Below are 20612 nucleotides of genomic sequence, written 5' to 3' on the forward strand. Positions count from 1 at the left end.
GCAGTGCCATTTGACTTGTTGCTCTGTCCTCAGTATTGTCCTGCAAAGGGAAATTCGCTCTTAAGGCTAGAGAATGGTCCAGCTAAAACTTTTTGACAAGAGCACTTCATTTGCAATGCAGCACACTTCAAATTGCATCAGAAATAAGTGTATCTGGTTGTTGCTTGTTGTTCACTGTCATCAGATCCTTTCCGTAAAAATTATGTTCTGGGGCCAGGGATATAGCTCAATGGACAGGGCCTCCCTGGCAAGCTCAAGGTTCTGAGTTCGATTCCCCGTACCAAAAAAAAAGTACATTTTCCCCTTGTCAGCAAATACTTGGTGAGACAATATTCTCTTGTCAAGACAATTCTAGTGAGGATATATATCAACTTTTTACCCAATATTTTGGCAACAAAAAGTCTTTAATAGGTTGTTTTTTTTGTTTTTTTCTGGGGGAAGGGAGGGTCTTGCTGTGCAGTTCAAACTGATCTTGAACTTACTTTGTAGCTATCTTCCTGCCTCAGCCTCCTATGGGCTGGGATTACAGGCAAGCACCACATCACATGGCTTTAAAGGGTTTTAAGTTAATTAAATTTTTTTTTTTAAATTTAGTTTTTAGTATTTCAATGTTTAGCCCAGGGATATAGCTCAGTTGCACAGGGCCTGCCTGGCAAGTACAAGATTATGAGTTTGATCCCTGGTACCACACACACACACACAAAAAAAAAAAAACCCTTGAATTTTAAACACTTGAAAACATTTGTTTTCTATGAACCATAGGTTTGTTTTTGCTTTTTTGGAGACAGGGTCCCAATATACATAGATTGCTCAGATATGAAACAATCTAGACCATTGAAAAATATGTATTATAAATATGCTCAAAGATAAAATAATAAAAGACAGATCTTGAGAATCAAAGCAGAAAGTACAAAGTGTAAAGAAGAACCAAATAGAAGGCCTAGATCTGAGAATCATGTCCTAAGAAATATGTATAATTTTAGAGAAAGGATATGGCCAAAGCTGTATGTGATGGCACATGTGTGTCATCCCAGCACTCTGGAGGTTCAGGCAGGAGGATTGCTGTGAGTTCAAGGCCAGCCTTGGGTACATGTGAGTTCAAGGCCAGTTTAAATTACAGAGCAAAACCCTGTCTCAGAAAAAACAAACAGAAAAGAAAGAATAAGCCAGAAGAAAAGATTAGTGAACTGATGAATAAAAATAACCAAAACGGAGATCCCACCTAACTGCCTAGAAAAATCACATCAGAGCTTCTCAGAGTCACTGAGCTGAAAATACTCTTACACCCCAAATCAGAAAAGGTGATTCCTATAGATCACACCTAACATGTGAATCACTAAGAGCAGGGAGCAGAGCCAGGCAGCAGATCCACATGATTTCTGCCATCCTTTTGGAGAGCAGCCAGTGTGAGAGCACATGTCAGATAGACCCAGTGCAGGACACACAGCGTGGTGGCTGGGCTCCTGGGACAGACTCTTGGTGTACCAGCCCTTCCCTCTATCACTCTTGCTCTAAACGCAGGGATGCTGCATTCCTGCAGCATTCTTGCCAGCTCACAGAGGGCAAGGGAAGCCAGCCCCATGCCAAGAGAGCACATAGCTAGCCTGTGCACGCCACCCAGGGATTCTGCAGATCCCCTCTGGAGAGTGACTGGCCCACCAATCTTGAGGCACCATGCCTGTGAGTAAAATCATCTGCCAGCCCCACAGATGTCCATTCAGCACACACACTGGTTCTGGGTTTTCCAAGGACTCCCACCCTACCTCTACCCCACCAGAGCGCCAACACCCCTGCTGATGCCATGGACCCCCATCAGCCATCGCACCTAAGGTGGGAAGAGGCCCCGAACTGAACCTGGGGACACTGTCCGATTCCATGTGCAAGCTGGAGCAGACATTACTGGCCACTGGGTAGGTCTGGGTTTTGAGTGCAAGGATAACATGGGGAAATTTGGTGTAGCTTCCTGCAATCAGAATGCACCTAAGACAGGAAAGAGCAAGATGAACACTCAGGCTTTTTGCCATGACGATCCCAGGTGGCCTGGGTCCCCTTCAGATTCCGTGACCTCTCCAAGACCAGCTCCCTGCTTATCCTAGGCCAGTTCCACCACCTCTCACCTGGATGACCCCAGAAGCCTCCTCTTAGGTCCCTGTGCATCCTGTCTTGCCCCTTGTGTTCAAAGTCACTTAGCAGCCTGCATTCTCATCTCCTGTCCCACGTCGTCTCTCAGAGCTGCCCTTATTCCCAGGACTCCATGTTCCAGTATCTCATGTAAACCATGTTTTTCTCCCTTCACCCCACCAGCCACACAGACGAACCATACATCACACTGGCCTCCCTCCTGTCTGTGCTGTTGCCATTCTCCTTCCTCTGGCTCTCCCCTCTCTGTCTCGGCCTAGAAAGCAAACTCTGTCAAGAATGTGGATCCAGCATTTAGTTCCTCCAGGGGCCTTCATTGGCCAAACCCCTCATCCTGCCTGGCTCAGGAGCCCCAATGTATGCAAACAACCCCCGTTTGGCGTGTATCACATCACTGACTACCTCCTGACCCCACCACCACAATACCTGACAAGCAGCTTACCTAGTGTATCTGCAAATGTGCAGCTACCCAGTTGCCATGTGCCCAGCACCCAGAAGGCATGGAAGGAACACAAGATGCCTTGCACAGGGGCCAAGGGGACTGCAGTTCACTTGCATAGATTCTCCTATGCAACCTCAGGCAGATCCCACCCTGAACTCTCCCAGCTCTGACTGCACAAGGAGAAAGGGTCAGCCTGGGATTGGTATGCTTGTGTGGCCAGCACCTTCTCAGCACTTGGTAATCTCCCTTTCAGGTGGTCAGGAAGGAGCCCAGGATTCACACATGCTATGCAAATGACCTGATGCACAGATGCTGTGTCCTGATGCATCCCTGGTCCTCCTAGGTTTGACCTAGAAGGTGCAGCTCTACACATTTACAGGCTGTTGGCAAGCTGTTGAAGTTGAAAATGGATCACATGTATAGGGCTGGGGCATGACCATCCCAAGAACAAAGAACACCTGGGGCAAGCCACAGGTTTTGGTTAAATGGGAGACAGAACCAGCATGGGGTCCAGTCTGTGTGAAGGGAAGACCATATAAGGGCATATGTGTGATTTAGTGGTGGAGGAATAGTAGAGGTGTAAAGTATAGTGAGGGAAGGGGCAGGGGTAAGCTAAAGGTGAGAATGTTAAAAATGAGTATCTTGTTTGGTTTTGGGATCATTTTTATATTCAAGTTAACTCCCAGGTCTGTTCCCATAATACAGAATCTGATCCTGGAGGTGTGGTCTGTCAGCCAAGATGATCGCCTGATCATTAAACTAATAGGGTTACAGGAACCTAGTGTGTTGCAGAACAAAGTGTCAAGAAAAGTTGATCCAAGGGTCCTGTTATTTCCAAACATTTCTAGGACTTGGGCCCCTGAACCTAACAGTCTTGCAGTCCCATGTGGAGCACTAAAATATTTTTGGTCAGAGCAGGAGGTTTTTAGTCAATGAGAGCTCCAGCCATGGTGAGGAATGTTCCTTTATCTCCAAGCACTGTTCTCAATAAGAGGGAGGCCATTTTGCATTAATCAAGAGTTTATATTTATAATACTCTTGTGAATTGGAAAATTGTCCCTAGTGGTTTAGAAAGGAAAGGGAAAGGTCCATGAGAAAGTCTGTGAAATTTGTGTAAAGATTAAGAAGGAGGGGAATATGAAGGCTAATCATGATAATTTTAGACAATTGAGAGGGTTATGCAAGAATCTAGCAAGGAACAGAAGGGTTATGGTCATCTTGGTGTCACTAGGGGAGACTGTCCAAAGTGCCTCAGCAAATATGAAGACCAGTGGTAGGAAAACAGCAAGGAGGGTATTGAGTCACAGAACACTGTGATTTAGATTCAAGTGAGCTGAAGATGGGTGGGAGACAGAAGGTGTGATGACCAGTCTAGGGATGGAGGTTTGGGGTTAGCACGGGCAAGGCAACATTAACATGGGAGATATGAATCCAAGATGAGAGATTGGCAGTCTTGACCACTGTTGGAAGACTGGCAAACTTACCCACTCTTGGTGTCATGAGGTTGACCAGGTAAAGTCACATACACTTTGGTTGAAGTCTTGTGGTTTTAGAGGATTTGAGATACACTAAGTCTCCAGGAGTTATAGAACATTCTGGTATTGGTTGCTCTTTTGGTAGAGGGAGACATAGATTGGCATATTGTCATAAAAGATGTCTAAAAAAGGAGAGGATTGGGGTACAATCAGCAAAACGGGGATGGTTCTGTGGGACAGGTAAGTTGTGAAGCAGGAAGAGGCTACCCATACATGAGCTCAAAAGGACTCAGCAAAGTGGACACTGAAGGAAGCGACCATTCTGAAGACCAATTAGGGCTAAGGGAAAAGGTTCAGGTCAAGATAGATGTAGTTCTAGTATGAGTTTTGCAAGTTGTGTCTTTAGAAGACTGTTTGCTTTTTCTGCTTTTCCTGAGGATTGTGGGTGGTATGGTATGTGTAGATTCTGAGTGATGTTTAGTTTCAAGGATAACTGTCAAGTAATCTGAATGAGAAAAGGTGATCTGTTGTCTGATTGGGTAGTTTGAGGTAAGCCAAATACTCTCTTGTATATGAATTTTAGAAACTATGTCTGCAGGCTCTCAGACATTGCGAAGGCTTCTATCCACCCCAAGAAAGTGCAGACAAAGGTAAGAAGATATTTGGACGTCATATGATGAGGCATGTGTGTAAAATCTATCTTCCAGTCTTTGCCTGGAGTGTGTCCATAAAGTTGGTGAATTTGGAAAGAGGGAGGAGGTAAATATCCCCGAGGAGAAGTCTTGGCACAGTGATGGCAATTGTGGGTGGCTTGGCACATGAGGGTTTTTTAAAGAGGGCTGGGTAGTCATCAGAGATAGAAGTTTATATATAGTCTGGGTACCTACACAAAAGCAGTTGTCTGGGCAGGTGATGATGTTTAAGGCCTGCTGGTCTGAAAGGAGAAGTTTTGGTCCTGGGAAAATCCATCCCTGAGTTTTTAGGCTATAGGTAGATTTATGGATTAATTGTAGCTGTGCAGGTGAATATTAAGGTGGTGGCAGGATATTTGGGATAAGGGAGAGAAGATGAGAAGGATATATGGCTATGGTGCATTGAACTTGGCCTGTATGCCAGCAAAGATATTACCCTGAGAAACAGGATCTGAGGATGTTTGGTGTCCCCTGCAGGGAATGACTGATACCTGTTTTGAGAGTTGTGCTGCCTCTAGTAGTTTGAGGATAAGGGATGCATTAGTGATGGGGTTTCCTTGAGTACTGATCAGGCCTCTTTTCTGCCAGATGGCAGCTTGGGAATGAAGAAAGCTGACTGTGTGTTTTGGCTTAAGAAAACTATTGGTTAAAAGGTAGGAGATCATAGGTTTGAGTCCCTGTGGATGTTTGGGGGCTATTGGATATTGGGGAATGCACAGAAAGTTTGAAGGGTCTCTGAGATGAATTAGCACAGGAGTGGCATCAATAACATGTAGCGGCATGGGCTGGTGGTATCCCAAAGTATAGGATTGATAAGGGAGGGGGAAGAAGTTGTGTGGTATTGACAGCACAGGGTGGTTGAGTCAAAAAAGTGAGAGCTCTGAGAAGGGAGGAAATGAAACAGAAGCTGAACTTTTGGAGGACATCTCTGCCTAATAGGGGTGCTGGTTAGTTTGGAATTATAAGTAAATTATGGGTGAAGAAGTGTTTGGAATCAGAGGGGATGGGTCCTCTTTGGAGGGGGTATGCAGGTTTTACCTTAACACCTACATTGGAGATCATAGACTGGGTACAGGAACCAAAAGAAAAAAAAAAGGATGAATACTGTAACCAGCCCCTGTGTCAATAAGGAAGGAGAGTGTCTTACCTAAGATATTCAGTGAAAGCTGGGGTTCTGAGAGATACCTTGATGGGTGCCATGCACCCATCAATCCCCATCAATCCTCTTCAGCGATGAGACTGAGTAGAACAGCTAAGGAAGAGTCCAGTGGTGGTGGTGATGAGATCTCCTGTGAGGGTGGGGAGTTTGGTGATTTATCTACTCTCTGGCAGACAGGGCAGTTGTAGTTCCAGTGACCCTCCTGGTTGCAGAGCAGAGAAAGTCTTGGTGGTGGCCATGGCTTGGGATGGGCTCATGGCCAGCATCCTTCTTTCCTGTGCATGAGCATGGTATAGAAGTTCCTTGGGTGGCACCATTTTGTTTTGATTTATCTTTCCCAGAAGCCTTGAGTGCTGCACCCAAAAGTGGGCATACAATATTAGTCTTCTCCAGATGATCTTGTTGTGGTTGCTCCTATCTATTATTGAAGACACAAAAGGTCAGATTGAGAAGATCTCTTTGCTGGCACTAGGGGGCCGAAATTTGTTTCCTTATAGTTTGAATGTGATGTGTAGGTTGGTAATAAAATGCGGGTTGAGGGTTATTCCCTCAGCAGATTAGGGGTTAAAATTAGTGCATTTGGTTAGAGTAACTGTAAGATAAGAGACAAATTTCACATGGTTTTCCTCAGTGTGTTGAGTGTGGTTTTGAATTATAAAATTATATAAGTTAGTTACTTTGTGAGAAATTTGGTTTAGGCCTACAATAATGCAGATGGTCATATGTTGTGAGCCATGTTCTCCTTGGTAATCCCAATTGGGGTCTACATTTGGTACTGCAGTGTCCCCAGCAGGATGGTTAAGATTAGTTGGTGTCTATAGTCAGCCTCATTTTGGGCCCCTTTCCATAGTTGAGGTGTTTTTTAAGGAGAAAGGGTAGCTGTAAGAAAAATGTAGATAACTTTATAATGTAAATCACAGGAATTAATCCCAAATTGGGGCTCTTTTATGTAGTTGTGGGGATGTGTGGAGAAGGAGCTTCACCTATGCGAGATCTGGCACAGCTTGGACAGAGTAAAAGGGACATGAACAAGGACTAGCCCTTTAGGGGTTTGAGGGGTGGCAGTCGGCCAGAAGACAGTGGTGGTTGGAGAGAAGATGGCTGGAGGTGTGGGAGTGAGATTTGGTGTGCTTTTCCGGAGGAAAAATGGCAATGGAGGAGTAGGGGAGGAGAAAGTGGTGGAGGCAGTGGACTGAAGAGATAGAGTATGTGTGTCTAGGGGAGAAAATGGTGATGGAGGACAGGAGGAGGAGGATGAAGTGGCGAGGCTCACAGAGTGAGAAGGAGACGGGGAGGTGAGGCTGATGGAGAGGTTCAGAGGGCAGAACCTGTGGGTGCAGTGAAAGGCAGGAGGGAAAGCAGAAATGGCATCATCAATGGGATTGTTAGGGTTATCAGGAGGGTTTAGTGGTGTAGGGTGAGTCAGAAGTGCTGGGGCCAACTCTCATGTCTGAATGAGAAGAATGTACCTAAAAGCAACACAGGCTGGCAGGTAAGGTGTCTCCAACCACTTGCTGTTGTGAAAGCAAATGCTGTCTAAGTTGCAGAGAATGCTAAAATTGGAAGTGCAGTGTTCTGGCCCAAAGCTGTTATTGTTCAGTTTATATTGGATCCAAGCTGTCGGGCAATAAGAGACTAGTCATTTTGGATTAGAGTTCTCTCTGAGACCAAGAGTGTTTAAGTTCTTTAAGAGACACCTGAGTAGAGTGTGTTTTTGTGGGTGGGAAGGAGTATTTCCCATAGTGATCAAATTAGAGATGATCTGAAGGCCAAAGCCACTCACAACCCCTAAGGAGTGTTGTCACCCTACTTGGGGGTGTGACAGAGAGAAAGAGGTGCCCCATACACCCCTTTGGTTGTCATCCAGAGGGTGGAGGGGTGTCCTGACATGGGACCCACAATTTTTGAGAGAGAGAGAGAGAGAGTAAAAGGAGAGACTCACCTGTGGGGAGCAGGTTGGATCAGTGTTGGATGGAGGCAGACAATGGCAAAGGCAGAGATGAGAGGAATAAAAAAGTTGGCTCATTGGCTGGGGAGAGCAAACTGGGGGAGCCCCCCGGAGCTGCAGGCCTCAAATCATCTGATCATCACAACCAAATGTTACCCTTTTGCACAGCTGAGAAACATAAATAGAGATAAAGAAACTATCGTCAGTGCAAAAGGACTGGTGGAGATTTAAAGGACCCTCAAAAATTCAGGGAGAGTTTGAGATAGGGATGGACACTACATGAGTGGACATGTCACTATGTTGGGAGAGGACTTGAGGACCTTTGGTACAGGGGTGGAGACTATCTGAGTGGACAGTGCCGTGAGTGGCTTGGAGGACCTTTAGCACATGCACAAAAGGGACACAGAAAGTTTATTGTCTTTGGACCAAAAGATGAACACGGGAGTTAGTGTAAGAGAGACTTGCTGTTGTTTTAGGTGTCAGTGCCGGGTTGGGCTGGCGGCATACTGAGCCTGGCAGACTCTCATATGAGCAGAACCTATCACTGTCTTTACATAAGATGTTACTCCTGGCTGAGTAGGTAATAGGATTTCGGTATAATTTTTGTAACTTCTTATGAGCTTACAATTATTTTAAAATACAATGTTTAAAGATATTCATTACATCTTCATTTTTTAATTTTTGCAGTGCTGGGGATTCACACAGGGTCTGGTACATGCTAGGCAAGTGTTCTCTCAATTAGCTATACACCCCCAGCCATGTCTTTCTGCTTTTTAAAATTCTAAAACATTTAAAATCTTGTGTGTGCCACCATAGTGCAGATAGCGTGCTGACTGTACTAGTGACACAGAAATCATACAACATAATAGAGGATCCAGAAGAGCACACACACATACACACACACACACACACACACACACACACACAGAGAGAGAGAGAGAGAGAGAGAGAGAGAGAGAGAGAGAGACAGAGACAGAGACAGAGACAGAGACAGAGACTGATTTTTAACAACAGTGCAAAGGCAACCCAGTGGAAGAATGCTACTGGCTTCAACATGGGGGACTGGAGTAACTGGACACTGCAGCCTAAAAATGAACCACAGTCTAAAGGATACACCATATACAAAAGTGAAATAACAATACCAGTGCAGAAAGGTCTGTGGTCATCGTTACATCACCTGCAATACCATTTGCAGTAACTGTTTAAAAAGAGTAAGGAGCAACGTAGATGTGTATTGTTCAGGAAAGATGTGGGTAAATTATGGACTATTTATATGTGGTGCAAGTTTCTAACATTCAATATCTTGTTTAGAAATCAGAGTGTGTCTATTCAATAGACATAAAAGATGGTTGCTTAAAATGCAAGTATGCATAATACAAACACATTTAAAAATAAGGGATATAGTAAGGAGCATATACATATTATTGAGGCATAGAATTATATTCTGCAGTAATACCTTACATAGATTTATCAACATATATTCTATGTAATTATTTCATAAGAGATCAGAAATAAGATAGATATCCAACTATAGATAACACATCTCTGTTGATGTAATATACACCTACACAGATACAAATCTATAAAATCTATAAACCTATGCTTACAACTATGTAGATTTGTGTCTAAAAATACAGATAACCTATACATCTTATCTATTATAGGTAGATAATAGGTAAGCTTAGCATAGTATAACTTATAGGTACACAGAAAAGCTATGACTATATATTAGATCTATACAGTACTCTATTGACAGCTACATATAAAACAGTATAAAATGAAAGACACAGTGCTGTAGATGAGGATATGAACTCTAAAGAACATTCCACATCAAGTGTGACTGACCATGCATGCATGAGACCATGACAATATTTTTTAGATTTAATATATCTGCATCTTTTGTACTGTGAACTGCTATGATAAGATAGCCTTACTTCTATAACTTAGAAAACAACCATTTTGGTGAGAAGAAAAATAATTCTTTTAGTCTGAGCTTGAGAGCCAATGTGTTTTCCTGCTGAGTCCCCTGGCAGCTTTCCACCCCCCAGTTATGCTCCCGGAGCAGCTGTCCACAGGCACGGGAGGCACCCCACCCAAGCTCGGCTTCTGCAGCACTGGCTGGAAGACCAAAGTCACTAGGGCCACCAATCCACCCAGGTGAAGGACACAGGGGTCTTCTCTAAAATCCTGCTCTTGGCCTAAACTACTCCCTCCAGAGGGAGTTCTGCCTTCCACAAGCCATAGGATGCATTTTTCCAGCAAAGGTTTCTGTGGTCAAACACATTTGAGAGAATGACTTACATCGGTGATGAACACATGTGGCAGGAGGCTGTTTGTGGCACTGAGAGCTCTGAAAGGTTCTCTTTCCCTGTCCTACACACTTCCTCCATACCCTTGATTTCTTGAGTGTGACCAGGATTTCAGTACAGCCAATGTTCTGGGAGGTTCCACTGAATAAAGAAAGCTAACCTTAAAGATCACCCCAACAACCCCAGCCTTTGGGGCACTGAATTGGTGTTTGAACCGAGCACCTTTGTACTGAGCTGCATCTCCAGGCCTCTTTTAAAGTTTCTCACTGTGAGATTGGGCCTCATTTAGTCACTATGATGCTCAGGCTCGGCTCAGTTGTGCTATCTCCCTGCCTCAGTCTCCCAGAGTGCTGGAATTTCAGGGGTGCAAACAAATAGAAAAGATACTAGTTTAATTAAACAGAACATACTGCTCTGATATCACTGAAGGAAAAGGAGGTACCTCTGAGAGGAGATGGATTGGAGGGATGAGAAAGAACGTAGAGTCAAGCCTAGCCCATGTCATCAAAGTGCCAAGGAGTGGAGCAAAGAAAGTCGGGAAGTGAAGGGGAAGGAGAAAATACAGAGGACCTGTGCTGTGGGCATGTTAACTGAAAATATCTCGTTCTCATTACAGCAAAACCGACTGAGGTGCAGAGATGTGCCCAATGTGATCAGATGGCAGGGCCCACCCCAAGTGTTCTGAGGCTGGAGCCTCAGACTTTCCTGATCTCAACTGCCAGCCCCAATCAGGAGATTATCTTGGTTTGGGATATGTTAGTCTTGGTCCTGTCTGGACCATCTTCAGCTTCCAAGGTGGTCAGCAAGCCCACAATGTGAGACCCAGGTAACTTCCCTGGGACTGTCCCATTCAAGGCACACAAGTCAGCTCGCTGAGGGACCTCAAGGGGACACTGGCCTGTGTGCAAAAGGAGGTGGCAGAGTGGGAGGGTAGGGGAAGCACAGCGGAGCATCTGCTGGAACCAGGAGCAGGAAGGGAGAATTCTTAAGGGAAGCAGTGCTGAAGCTGACAGGAAAGTGTCTCAGTAGGACTCCACTTGGAACTAAAAGGCTAAGCAGGTCTGCACCCCTTGCCACTTGTTAGCTAGGGGAGAGCGAGTGAGGTAACCGCTGGGAGTTTAGGAATCTGTGAAATAGGAGTTCTAACAACATCAACTCGTGAGGATTCAAAGTGCGGGTCAACAGCTCTTGGGTCATCCCAGCACTCGGGAGGCTGAAGCAGGAGGATCACTGCAAGTTTGAGACCCACCTGGGCTACAAAGTAATCTCAAGGCCAGCCTGAACTGCACAGCAAGACCCTGTCTCAAACTAAAAGACAAAACACAAAACAAAAACCCCTGAAAATAGAAATTCCATAAGATTCAACTATTCTTCTAGGTGTCCTCCCTCAAAAAACGTATCATAGCACAGTGATCTGTGCCGGCCTGAGGATTTAGCTCTTGGTTCAAGCACTTGTCTTCTAAGCACAAGGCTGTCAATTAGATCCCCACTGCCAGAATAAATAAATGATGAATTACTTAATGATATGTGCATATACATGTGTACAGCGGCACGTTTTATAATAGCTAATAGCTTCAGTGTGAGTGGCTCATGTTTCTCCTCCTCAAAATGTCCCTAGGAACAGCCTGGCTTCTTTGATCAGCTCTCTGGCCATGGCGCTGGTGCTAATGGAATGTGTCCCAGGATGGGCCCGTCACCTTTTGGCCAACATCAGCGCAGCTCAACAAACCATCGGTTTCAGTGACATCTTGGTCTCCTCAGTCTGACTCAACACCATGGTGGACATGCATTGCAGTGAGTTGGCAACAGACGGGCTGGCGGCCCCTTTAAGCCCCAGCTGGTGCAGGCACGTGTTCCCCTCACCTGTCCTTGTTGGGGTGACTTCACTTTATTGTGGTCCTGAGGGCAGGAGTAAGGCCGATTCAGGGGTGAGCAGTGTGTTGCAGACTTTGTAAGCTATCAGGCCCATTGGAAGTGGTACACAAAGCTGTGGCCCCTGCTTGGCCACCTCCTAGGCCTGGGAGCCCAGGGCACTGCCCTTTCCCTGTCCCTTGTGGTGGCCTGCCACTCTCTCCATGGGTTCTGGCCCCAGGGGCTTCCCATGGGCTTGTCTTATGGAGTGTTGCATTACTTCAGTGCTTATTTCTTGGTGAAATGGCTCTTCATTTTTTCCCAGTTTGTCATTGGGTTTTCTGGCCTCAAGAAATCTCCACTCCAAAATGCCCTTTCCCTTGAGTGCTTCCTCCACTATCTGCTACAGTAATTCAGGTATTTCAGTTTGTCTCAGTGTGGGATGCTTTCCCTGGACTTGTAAGAACCACTGTATGGGTGTGTTGACGGACACCTACGATCCCAGCACTCAGCAGGCTGAGGTAGGAGGATCACTGCACATACAAGACCAGTGTGGGCTACATAGTGAGTTCAAGGGCAGCCTGCACCGCATAGTGAGACCTTGCATTAAAACAGCAACAATTAGGGGCTGGGGGTTTAGCTCAGTGGCATAAGCGCCTGCCTTGCAAGCAGGCAGTCACGAGTTTGATCCCCGGTACTGATAAAAAAAGAAAAACACACACACACAAAAAAAAAAAACCACAGCAACAATTAAAACAACAGCAAAGCCCAAAATGTGTAATTGTCATTGTAAATAAGAGAGGAAAAGAAAGTGCTCTAAAGGATATAACTGTATGTATACTTAAGCATATAAAATAGATAACCATCCTACTGAGTTTTTGTTGGATCATTGAACAGAACTTTTTGCAGTCTCACTGTTTGAGTGTCTACTTTAGATGCTTTAATTTTGTAACTTGAACAACTATTTCTAAGATGGCAATATGTAATCTATTAACTAGTGATTTCCTACTGTTTATTTTTTTGAAATTCTGTATTACTTGTATCCTTTTTTTTTCTTTTTCTCCTTAAATAAAATTTAGAAAAAAACAATAGCAAAGCCCACAATCCAAAAACAGTGCAGCAGTGATTTAACACCCATTCTCTGGGGCTCTGCAGAGAGCTGAATCTTGTTCTCAAGGCAGAGACACACACATTATCGCTGGACTCCACCTATGGTATAGCATCTTTGAAAAAAACAACCCCCAAATCCAACCACAATGTAATGCAACCCTGTAGGAACTTAATTTTCTTTTTTCTTTCAGCTTTTTTTTTTTTTTTTTTTTTTTTTTTTGGTCTGTTTGAGACAATGTCTTGCTATGCAATACAGGCTGTTTTTGAACTTGCTTATCTAGCCCTGGCTGGCCTTGAACTCATGGAGATCCTCCTGCCTTGGCCTCCCAAGTCTGGGATTACAGGTGTGCACCACCACAGCTGGCAACAATGAGTGAGTTTAAAGATCAATCCAAAGCTATGGGAATGTATGCAGCTCGGAGCTCCCTGAGCTCAAGGGGACTGAGATGGAAGGGGAGAACATAAAAACGACTGAGATGTGCTATGTGCTGGTTCTGTCTGTGTGAAGCTCTGCCAGGCTCAGCAAGCAGCCTGGCCAATATGGCCCTGGACAGCGCCTCCCTTCAACACTGACTCCCACATTCTTCTTGCAAACCTGAAAATTGAACTCCCTGCTTTTCTTGCACAAGCCAACATCCCCCAGTCAGCTGTCTCAATGTCTCCCTGCCCACCCCTTCAACTACACCTGTCAAACTAAAGAAAAGCCCAGGGCTTCTCTGTTTGAGCAGAGGGGACGTTGCACTCTCCTGCAGCCCTCCCATACCTGCAATAAAGGCCTTTTCCTGTTTTCCTTTTTTTGCTCTTGTTTTGTGCCGTGAGAGGAAAAATCTATCATTTTTGGTGCCATAACTGAGACTGACAGGCAGGGTGGCTCCTGGGCACAAGTCCCCGTTGGAGCTCCCCATCAATGAGCCCCCTCTCTGCTTTTTCTCTTCCCTGGTTTTCCTCTTTCTCTCATCTCTGCGGCTGCCATTGCTAGCCTGCATCCAACACCAAACCACCTCGTTCTCACAGGGGAGGCACCTTATGCTTTGGGGTGCCTGTATTGTAACTCATGGGCTCATGTCAAGATTACACCCACATCCTTCTGGACCTGCACCCCTTTTTCCCTAAGTGACAACTGGCGGGTGCAGGTATTGGGGTCTACTGAGTATTTCTCTCTCCCACAAGACTGAGAATGGTGATGAGTCTAAGGGATTGTGGCTCAGTTTTTGGAGCCTCCATCCAGCTCACTTCTCATTTGGTCACAATGGGAAATACTTCTTCCCACTCCCCAAAACACACATTTCCTGCCAGACAGCTGGCCACTGTATCCATAATGGCCACCACTGTCCAGAGGGGTTGACATACACTAGCCACCCTCTGCAAACTGGATGACTTCTGCAATCACAGTGGCAACCCCAAGTAGGGGCCTGTTTTGCTCTCAGGGCGTGTCCCTCCCTCCTTCAGCATATGGGGTGGCCCCAGCTCTTTGGCCTGCTCCACACCATCGACCTCTGCCATATCCCCAAGAAACTTCCTGCTTTTCTCTGTTGCCATCTTCTCCGCCCCTCGCCATCGCCTTGTGTCTCCTCCTGCTCTGGCCATTTCCCCACCTGCCCATCACACCCCAACTCACTCCTCCAGCCTCCACTGCCTTCTGACCCCTCCCAGCCTCTGTGTCCCCTCCTGCTTGCCACCACCTGCCAGCTCTGCATGGCTGCTGCTATCTCCACCCCAGCCTGCTTCAAAGTGTCACTCAGCCAAACTCTCCCTCCTGTCTGTGAGGTGACAGGCACTGAGGACTTGGTCCACATTTAAGTCCTTTTTTCTCTCTCTGCCTTTTCCCGTATCTCACAGCACTGAGGTCCTTAGCTACCAACCCGTGTCATTCTGTCAAAGAGCTTGAATTCAGGGTAAACTCCTATGACTTCCTAATAGCTGTCTTTGCTTTGCTACTATCTTTTCTTTCACAGGTATAAAAGTTGTGCTCCTTTTGGTATTTCAAGAGATCTCTGTTAAATGGTTTGCAAAAATGTTCTCACTAGTCTACATTTACCATTGTACAACTTGTAAAAGTTATGAGAAATCAAATTGGCCAAATATATATATTTTTTTATTTAAGAGGAAAAAGAGAAAAACACAAAACAAAACAAAGCAGTGTAAGGTTACACATAATACAGAACTACAAAAAAAAAACATAACAGTAAGAAATCACCTGTTAATAGATTACATATTATCATCTTGGAAATAGTTGCTCAAATCACAGTATCAAAGAATACAAAGTAGACATTCAAACAGAGAGACTACAAACAGCTGTGTTCGATGATCCAAAAACATTAATATAGTCAGCTATTTAACACCCCTAAACACACTTGCTGTTATATCCGTTAGAGCTCTTTTTTTCCCCCCTCTCTTTTTTACAACAAAATTTACACATTTTGGATTTTATTACTCCTTAGTTCTTATTACTTTTTTTTGGGGGGGGGGAGAATAAAGTCAAATATGGCAAAACAAAGCTGTAAGTCAAATCCAAGGCTAGACATAGCACATGATGTAGAACAGAGTACAAGGTTATTAACAATGGTTATCAACGTTGTCTCTTGTTTCCTTAAAAGGAATTGTCTATCTCATTAGATATTATAAAGTTGGACAAAACAGTAGAGAACAAGACCAATAAAACTTAGGCATTGTGAACATTACAGGACTTCCAAAGGAGACAATAGTCAAACCAGAATGGGCATCTTTGTGAATCTTATTGCCTTCAAATTAGTTGCCTATACCCTCAGACTTGCTACTATCGCACAGAATGGAACAGAGTCTAATCAGTCAAAACAAGATCGTGGGAGTATTACAGGACTTCAAAACAAGTTAATAGGAGATCGAAAAGAGTTACTATTATATATCCTAATTTTTTAAATTTTCCCTTAATTAAAATAAACATAAGAAATAGCTAAATAATTTTTTTAAAGAATAGTAGTTACCATAGTGTCTGTCTTTTTCCTAAAAATATTTGGATAAAACTCCATATACTATAGCTTCAGATGGCCAAATATATTTGAGTGCACGCTGATTGTGTTTCTCTGTTAAACTGTGTATGTTCTGGACTGTGTATTTATCTCAGCAGCATAAATGCCTGCCTGGCAAGCACAAGGTCATGAGGTTATGAGTTCCAGTCCTGGTACTAAAAAACAAATACAGAGCAAAAAGATTGTGTATGTCTTTATGTCGTGTACAGATTGTCTATATCTATTTGTTTGTCATATCCATGAACAATTGTTTTTTTTACTTGAGCTCAACAATGTTTTCCTTTCCCGTATTTGGATCACTGGTTAAAAATTTAATATGGGTTATATGTCTAAAACCCTGCTTCCACCTGAGTTGCCAGGTCATCAAAATGATGCTATAATTGGTTATGTAAATTTGATAATACTTTCATTTATGTTTCGTGATGTAACAGTCTCTCACTGTTTAAAAACAGTATGCTAAATGTGGTGTCTGGATTTTGCATAAGTCGCTAAGAAATTGTTAAGATAATTAAAATCCTGTAGGGTGGGGGGCATTATTGGATAGGACTTCAGTGGAGTTGTTGATTCAGAAAGTGGCTACTTGGTAACATTTACCCAGTTCTTGTTCATTGATCAGAGGCTCCAATGACCTCCATAGCCTTATGGGACACATCCCAACTAAAATTCAAAAACACATTATTGTATTATGTTCACATTGGTCATTGTCAAACAAATCATACAATAATTTTTTTATTTAAATATGCTCTGATACAAAGGTTTCACATGAAACAATAGATTGTTAATAACCTTACAGTGTATTAATGTATTCATGCTTCCACATGTACAGGTCTTCCTTCCAAAAATGTAAAACAGAGATTGTTTAACAAAATTGTTTCAGATTAAGACCTCTGCCTGTAACACAAACTTACTACATGCTCATCCCGCTAAAGATAAACCAGTCAGGTGAAAGCTTATGTACTGGGATGATCGACTAAAAGGGGTATCTTAGGTCAAAATGCAAATTCAGATTGACACAGAGTGTCGTAATTGTCATGCTACAATAGTATGTATAGGTTTTATCTCAAATTTTCTGTGAAAACTATGTAACTGTTAACAGTTTCCATGGGCTTGAAGTATTAGGACATCGATGATTGGTAGAAATATTGGATGTTATTTTATGTTCTAAGGTGCTTGATATTCAGATAAGGTAATAATGTTAAACATGCTGCCTTTTTACACTGTAATATTACCAATCCTTACTTCTGGATGTTCAACAATAGATATTTAGAGACCAAAAATTAAAAAAGATGAATGGACTGGGAAGACAACCAATATTTTGGCTCCAGCCATCTGAGGTCACTGAAGACCCAGGATATAAGAGTACCTCTGCAGTGACATTCCTTATTTCCGTGGGTCTTGCGATCAAGGAGATTATGGAACTACAAAAAAGTATGACACAGTATATAGTGTGCCTAAGCAGAGTCAACCAGGAGAAAACTCCCCCAAGCTTTCACAGAAACCAACTTGGTCAAGCAATGGCTCATTGCTTGACCATCCTGATGGCTGACACTGTCAAGAACTGAGAGGCTCCACACATGGTTCCAAGACAAATCCTGAGGAGACTTACCTGACCTTGATAGATAGCAAGAGGTTAGTTTTAATTAACACAGGTCTCAATTTAACTTGGTCTTAAACATCCAGCAAAAAATATAATCAAAGGATATAAAAATGTTTCATAAGTTAAATATAGTAATGGCTCCAAGTTTAAACTCTTCAGGCAGTTTCCAACTATCCCAGTAATTAACAACTGTTATGGGCAATTAAAAATACATTACGATAATATCTGCAAAAAAGTCTAACTGCTGCTATTATAGAAAAGGGAACACTTTCCTCTGAGCTTCTTCCCCTGGCAGGACCTCTCATACTACTTGTTATTTTTTGATTATATCTCCTTGTCTGTTTAAACTTTTCTAAAAATTTCTTCAATCCAGGTTGTGGGTCTTTATAAGAAGATAATTCCTTGTCCTGAGGGGACCCCTGGTACCAGATTCTACCCGGGTCCAACCTGTCATCACAATGACTACTTCAATTCCTATCATGTCACTCCAGTCAGCAGGAAGCAGTTTAAGAGTGGCTGCCTCTAACACCCAAAAGATGGGAATAATGGATTCTGCTCCTGTGGAGCACTGCCAGGCTCAGCATGGTGCCTGCCCAACATGGCACTGGACCATACCTCACTTCGAAACTGACTTCCACGTTCTTCTTCCAAACCCAAAACTTATACTTCCCATTAGTTGTGCACATATCAACAATCCCTCAAACAACTGTCAAAATGTCACTCTGCCCACCCCTTCGAACTCCCCACCTCTCAAACTGAATAAAAGCTCCAGGTTTCTTTGTCTGCCCTGAAGGGATCTTGCACCCCCTGCAGCCCTCCCTTGCCAGCAATAAAGTCCTTTTTGGTTTTTCCTTTCTTTACTCTTGTTTTTCTACCATATTGAGGAAAACTCTATCATGCATATCCACCAACTGTCTCTGATAAATAGAATCATTCTGTACTGTGATCACATACCAATAAAAATAAAACCTAACCAAAACGTAGTCACAAAGCAGGCATAAGAAAGTGTTCAGTGAAACACAAAGTCCCGATCACATCCGAATGGACCATTTCAGGGAGCCTTCGAGGAGAGCACTGGCACTGACTCTGCTTCACAGAATTCCCAATGCAGGCTCCTTGCAGATGACTTTTCACAGGATGAGGATGGTAAATGCTTCTGAAGCAAAAGCAGAAATTCTGTCTTCACTTCCCACAGGTAGAGTCTGCCCCGAGACTGCTATCAGGTCACTCAATGATTCACCATCAGTGCTCAGTCTGTCCATCCTCATCTTCACTGTGTCTGCTTACAAGGCATGGGATGCGCCATCCACACCCACTGCTCCCTGGGTGGCAGAGCGCACACCAGGACCCACTAGGGCCTAGTGCATGCACCTGCCTGTTCCATTCCTAAACCCACACTCAGCTGTGTGCTTGGTGTGCCACCATCTTCCTTGGCCTCGCCCTTCCTCTGCTTGGCGAGTGATCCCATCCCCAGTGCTGGCCGGAAGCCAGGCCAGAGCACAGTGTGTGATGCAACAGGAGGTACCTAGTCCAGGCTGAGGTTTCTTGCTAAAAGATATTTTAATAAAATACTTGGATCTAACATGTAGGGTGCAGCAATTCAATAGTGAAATGAATCGCATAAACAATTAAGAAGAATTTGGGTAATTCAGAATAAATATTCCATTGCACAATCAGATTTTTCAATCCATTGTGAGGGAAACCTGAGGATTACTAGGTCCAGCCCCAGGATGCCTGGGCCCTTGTCAAGGCAAAAATGAGGGAGGCAGAACTGCCACCCCATGGTACCACCAAGGTTCACGGGTCCTTATGACAGTAAGAAGAGCAGGTAAACACACGTGGGCCCAACAGCATGACAGTCACAGTTCACAAAGCCACCCACAAAGTCAAGGTAGCGACAATCCCCTCTTCAAATCCCATGGAAAGCCCCTGAGCCCTTGAGAGAGGGCCATGCTGGTATTTCTTTGCCATCCCTCAAACAGAAGCCAGCTCCCACGGGGCTCGGTAACCTGTCTTTCAGGACACCTCATCCTATGGAAAAGCGCAGTGCAGCCGCCTCAGGGTCACTATTAAGCTACTTCATTCGATTACACTATTTTATCATGGCAAGAAAGCAAGCACAGTTAACATGTGAACATAGTGGCACGGCCTCGTGGTGGTAAAACTTCATATACTAAAACAGCCTGTGAGCCAGGTTGTCAGTCCCTGATACTGATGAGAAGAACTACTGAAGAACAAGACAATCTGAGTGTGGTGAAGCACACCTGTAACTCCAGCACGTGGGAGGTGGAGGCATGAGGATCCCTGTGATTTCTAGGCCAGTTACATTAGGAGACCCCTGCAACAGGAATAGGGAGGGAGTGAGAGAGAGAAAGAGCAAGAGAGAGAGAGAGAGAGAGAGAGAGAGAGAGAGAGCTCTTAAAGCTTGAAATACCACCAGGAGAGGCTGCGCTGTTGGCTTACTTCCTGGAGAGGAGTGTCTTTTGTGGATTGGTTATAAGCCAGACATTAGGTCTCAAGTGTATCCCAGGCTGGATTGATCTTCATGGCTGAAGCAGTCCTGCCCCAGCCTCCCAAGTCACTAGGACTGCCGGCACCTCCCTAGTCTTGGGTGTCTATTTCATGGAGCAAAGCTGACTAAGGTAGATCATGTCATTTGTAGTAAATTCCCATTTCCTTTTCCTGACTCTGAAATGCAGCATTCACTTGCTGGGAGAAAACCCAAGGCCTCTGTGATGTGGGGTTGGGGCTATGGCTGCCTTTTCCAAGCAGATTACATTCTGCTTGTGGAATGCACCTGACTTGATCTAAGGAGCCCCTGCCTTCTGCTGAGTGGCTGCTCCCCCAAGTGGAGTCCTAGAGTGGGCGGCTGAACCCCAAAC

This window comes from Cavia porcellus, unplaced genomic scaffold (genome assembly GCF_034190915.1).
Source record: "Cavia porcellus strain 051 isolate PalLab524CR breed Dunkin Hartley unplaced genomic scaffold, mCavPor4.1 scaffold_11, whole genome shotgun sequence".
Classification (NCBI taxonomy): domain Eukaryota; kingdom Metazoa; phylum Chordata; class Mammalia; order Rodentia; family Caviidae; genus Cavia; species Cavia porcellus.